The sequence below is a fragment of the Mesocricetus auratus genome, unplaced genomic scaffold (assembly GCF_017639785.1).
Source record: "Mesocricetus auratus isolate SY011 unplaced genomic scaffold, BCM_Maur_2.0 Super-Scaffold_6730, whole genome shotgun sequence".
NCBI classification, from domain to species: Eukaryota; Metazoa; Chordata; class Mammalia; order Rodentia; family Cricetidae; genus Mesocricetus; species Mesocricetus auratus.
In genome coordinates this window covers 110,770,803-110,776,183 of record NW_024429184.1, presented here as the reverse complement: position 1 = coordinate 110,776,183, position 5,381 = coordinate 110,770,803, and the positions used below count along the sequence as shown (strand labels likewise).

General features: G+C 42.7%; 1 pseudogene; it reads left to right on the top strand.

Annotated features, from left to right (window-relative positions):
• The first annotated feature begins 4,425 nt into the window (after positions 1–4,425).
• On the top strand, positions 4,426–5,157 carry LOC101837675 (annotated as a pseudogene).
• Positions 5,158–5,381: the final 224 nt, after the last annotated feature.

Genomic DNA, 5,381 nt, shown 5'->3' with positions numbered 1-5,381 from the left:
AAATGTTTAATCATTTAAGGGACATGGAAAACATGCTGGGTTTTTTAACTGTTTATTTTGTATTCATTGTAATCATTCACTTGAAAAACAATGTAACCACACTGTAATTCCTACATTGTCTAAAAAACTTTATTGGGGTATATAAACTGTATAAAAAACTGATACAGTAGAAAGTATATGGGAAGAACTGAGAATAAAGAAGGAAGCCATACAGAGAGTATGTGACTGTCTTTTCCCTACACCCCCTCAAACAGAAAAATCTTAGCTTATACTGATGCTGAAGATTCCTTTCAAGGCTCTGTGCTGCTCAGAGCTAGCGGACCTCCCCTCCCCCCAGACAGCAGTATGGAAATGTGCTTAGAATAAAAAGGTGGGTTTATGTTAATCTCATTGTTGTGAAACTAGCCATTCGCAAGGTTGCTACATGTGACTCTATGCTATGTCATTGTGCACTTAACTGTTTCCTTAGTAACAATCATTAACCAGTACTACCAGAAACAAGATTTTTGCACATCTCTTTCAGAATAACTGTTTTTTTTTTCTTGATGTAAAATCACAGCAAATGATACTCAGGACACTTTTCACAATTCAATCTTCTTACTTATATCACCCCAAAAGTGGCTTCACAATTCCTCCCCAAGTAACACCTCTTACCTGGGATGCATATGTCATAATTTGTTTTGAAACTACCCCCACTTCTATGGGACCCTATCAACACCTTTCTGTGTCACCTCAGAAATTTTCCATAATTATCTAATGAATATATATATATATGTGTGTATATATATATGTATATATATATAATTGCTGTAAGCCTATAACACCCAGTAGACTTTTCCTTGTGTGCAATGAAAGTATTAACTGTCTGTCCCAAAGGTAGCAAAGTTAATATAGTACTGTATCTACTTTCTAAATCTTCTAAATATACCACAGACAATTTCTAAACTTCTGGGTATATTACCAGCATGAAGTATTGTATCAGCTTTTCTTTTAGGCCGCCAATTAGCTCCTAAATCATGACATTGCAAATTATTATTGGTTATGAATGCTCGGCCTTGGCTTATGCTTAGTTTTAACTAACTCTTATAACTTATTTTATTGTTTCTCTTCATCTAAGTTTTGCCTTAGGGGCTTGTTAACTTTATTTCTTTCTGTATGTCCTCTTTTCCTGCTATCTCCATATGTGGCTTGGAGCTGACTGGGTTCTGGGTCTGGACATGTCCATCTATTTCTCCCTCCTTCTCTTCTTCTTACTCTTCTCCTTGAGTCTAGATTTCTACTCAGATTTCTTATCTCTGCCCAGCAGCCCTGCCTATTCCATTCTCTGCCTAGCTCTTGCCCTTTCAGCTCTTTATAAGAACAATCAGATGCCTTAGACAGGCAATATAAAACAGATGCAACCAGCCTTTACATAATTGAACAAATGGAGCATAACAAATATAACACATCTTTACGTCATTAACAAAGGCATCATAAACAAACATAACAATCGTTGTCTAGTTAAAGTAATACTCCACAACAACATATTTTCTCAACATTTTCCATTTACACTCTTCCGATCAAAGAGAAAGACATGGTCCCAATACTGCCAAACATTCCTAAGTCATGTAGCTTCCAGTATTGGAATGATCATGACTCGGCTTCAGCTTTATTCTGCATATTGGAGTCTTAAATTTAGAAATGTCAATCAGAAACCTTGACATTACAAAGGACATGAGGGTGGGGCACTCTGGTTGCGACTGGGGGATAAAGAAGCCTTGACACTCTTGTACAAATGATCCTGCAGAGTCACTTGGTCTTAGATATGTTGGTGTAACAAGGACCCAGACCTTAGCACAGCTGACTCCATGATGGAAATCCTATTCAGACTGTAAAACTCAGCAAATAAACATCACAACGTAGTACAATTAATACAAAGGCCTAATCCATGAAGGGCCATATTTCTGGGAAAGTCTCTAAATGTACTAATCTGGCTTCTGTAGTTCTGGTTCAGGATAACTGTTCTTGCTAACTGAAGTATGTCAGCTCAGAACATGAATTTTGTACTTACAAGCTCACCCTGAGAAAGTCTCAGTGCTACACCAGAATTCTGAACAACCAGTGTAGAAGCCTACTGACTAATAAGACTTTCTATGGTCTTTAATGCATGTACCAGGAGTCACCTCTGGTGAATTCCCTGACAAGATGGCTGCTTGCTGCTTCTGGTGAACCGTTGCCACATTACACTCCACATTGTTCTGGCTCAGGGGCATGGAAGGTTCACAAAGAAAAGGAAGAAGATGGTTTAAGACTACACAGCCTTGGTGTCTCCCGGCCTGGGTGCTGGCAGGTGTACCCAAGCCAACAGACCAAGCCATCCAGAGTCTGTTGACATCACAGTGCTAGTACCACCTCCACCCAAGGGGACAAGTGTACCCACCCTGGCAGACCAAGTCATCCAGAATGTGTAAACATCACAGTGCTAATCCCACCACCATGCCATGGGAGACAGAGTGTCTCAGACACATCTGCAACCACTGGGAGAGCCAACAGAGTACTGGACCTGCTTGCAACCGCTGGAGGAGAACCTTGGACCTGTGCCAAGCAGGAGAGGGAGAGACCCTGCCTGCACCCACTGGAAGAACAGATGGGAAGATGATAATATAAGAACACATTCTTTTTTTTAACTTTAAATTTAAATTAGAAACAAGGTTGCTTCACAAGTCAGTTCCAGGTCCCTCTCCATTTCCCTCCCCTCCTCCTGTGGCCTCCCCCCAACCTCCCCCAATATCCCCTAATTTCCCCATGGAGGGTGAGGCCCTCGTTGGGGGTGTCCATAGTCTGTCATTTCATCCAGGGCAGGGCCTGGACCCTCCCCCAAGAGTTCAGGGTGAGAGTGCATCTCACATTATTGGATGGGAGCCCAAAGTCCATTTATATACTCGGGATAAATACTGATCTACTGCCCAAGGCTCAATAGATTACCTAGGCCTCCTCACCGACACCCCCATTCAGGGGGTCTTGATCAGTCCCAACCTGGATTCCCAGGCATCAGTCTGGGATTCAAGAGCTAACCCTTGTCAGGTCAGCTGCTTCTGGGGGTTAAGCCTGCCCAGTCTTAATGCCTTTGGTCATCATTCCTCCCTCCCTGTCACTGGATTTCTTGAGTTCAGCTCCATGCTTAGCCATGGGAGTCTGCCTCTTCTTCCATCAGCCACTGAATGAAGGTTCTGTTTCTCAGACACTCTGGCCATGGTATTGTAGGCTGGCACTCCCCAAATCTATATCTAAATTCCATAAATGAGAGAGTACATGCCATGTTTCTCTTTTTGTGACTGGGTTACCTCACTCAGGATGGTTTCTTCTAGTGTCATCCATTTGCCTGCGAATCTCAGGATTCCATTGTTTTTTTCTGCTGAATAGTACTCCATTGTGTAAATGTACCACGTTTTCTCTATCCACTCTTTGGTTGAGGGGCATTTAGGTTGCTTCCAAGTTCTGGCTATTACAAATAATGCTGCTATGAACATAGTGGAACAGACTTCCTTGTTGTATGAATGGGCATCTTTTGGATATATGCCTAAGAGTGGAGTTGCTGGGTCCTGTGGTAGATTTGTTCCCATTTTTCTGAGGAATCTCCATACTGATTTCCAAAGTGGCTGAACAAGTTGGCACTCCCACCAGCAATGGAGGAGTGTTCCCCTTTCACCACATCCTCTCTAGCATAAATTGTCATTGGTGTTTTTGATTTTAGCTATTCTGACAGGAGTGAGATGGTATCTCAGAGTTGTTTTGATTTGCATTTCCTGGATGGTTAAGGATGTTGAGCACTTTCTCAAGTCCCTCTCAGCCATTTTAGACTCCTCTATTGAAAATTCTCTATTTAGTTCTGCAGCCCACTTTTTAATTGGATCCTTTGGTGTTTTGGAGACTTGCTTCTTGAGTTCTTTATACATTTTGGAGATCAACCTTCTGTCAGATGCGGGGTTAGTGACTATTTTTTCCCATTCTGTGGGCTGCCTTTTTGTCTTACTGACTGTGTCCTTTGCCTTACAGAAGCTTCTCAGTTTCAGGAGGTCCCATTTATTAATTGTTGATCTCACTGTCTGTGCTACTAGTGTTATGTTCAGGAAGCTGTCTCCTGTACCAATTCGTTCAAGGGCACCACCCACTTTCTCTTCTAAGAGGTTCAGTGTGGCTGGATTTATGTTGAGGTCTTTGATCCATTTGGACTTAAGTTTTGTGCATGGCGATAAACATGGATCGATCGCATTCTTCTACATGCCAGCCTCCAGTTATGCCAGCACCATTTGTTGAAGATGCTTTCTTTTTTCCATTGTATATTTTTAGCTTCTTTGTCAAAGATCAGATGTTCATACCTGTGTGGGTTAATATAAGGGTTTTCAATTCGATTCCATTGGTCTACCTATGGCTCTCAGTGTCGAGATGGCAGTGCAGATTTCCAAGAAGAGGAAGTTTGTGGCCAGTGGCATCTTCAAAGCTGAACTGAATGAGTTTTCCCACTCAGGAACTGGATGAAGACGGCTACTCTGGAGTTGAAGTTCCAATTACACCAACCAGAACAGAAATCATTATTTTAGCCACCAGAACACAGAATGTTCTTGGTGAGAAGGGTCCTCAGATCACAGAGTTGACTGCGGTAGTTCAGAAGAGGTTTGGCTTCCCTGAGGGCAGTATTGACATTTATGCAGAAAAGGTGGGCACAAGAGATCTGTGTGCCATCGCTCAGGCAGAGTCTCTGTTACAAACTCCTAGGAGGACTTGCTGTGTGAAGGGCCTGCTATGGTGTGCTTCGGTTCGTTATGGAGAGTGGGGCCAAGGGCTGTAAGGTTGTGGTGTCTGGGTAGCTCCGAGGACAGAGAGCCAAGTCTGTGAAGTTTGTGGATGGTGTGATGATCCACAGTGGAGACCCTGTTAAACTACTATATTGATATTGCCGTGTGTCACGTACTCCTCAGACAGGGTGTGCTGGGCATCAAAATGAAAATCATGCTGCCCTGGGACCCAAGTGATGATATAAGCCCCAAGAAGCCTCTGCCTGATCATGTGAGCATTGTGGAACCTAAAGATGAAATCTTGCCCACCACCCCCATCTCAGAGCAGAAGGGTGGGAAGCCAGAACCACCTGCCATGCCCCAGCCAATGCCTATTGCATAAGAGAGTCTTAGCAGCTGCATCTGGAGGCTGAATGTTGTCCTGTACCGACACATAATAAAGTGTTTTATGTCTTGCACAAAGACATAAAAAATTTAAAAACAGAAAAACAACATGATGCCACCAGAGTCTTGCAACTCTATACCACCAAGACCTGAACATCCCAAAAGACATGAAGCAGAAGAGAATGACCTTAAAAACAATTTTATGAAAATGACAGAGACCCT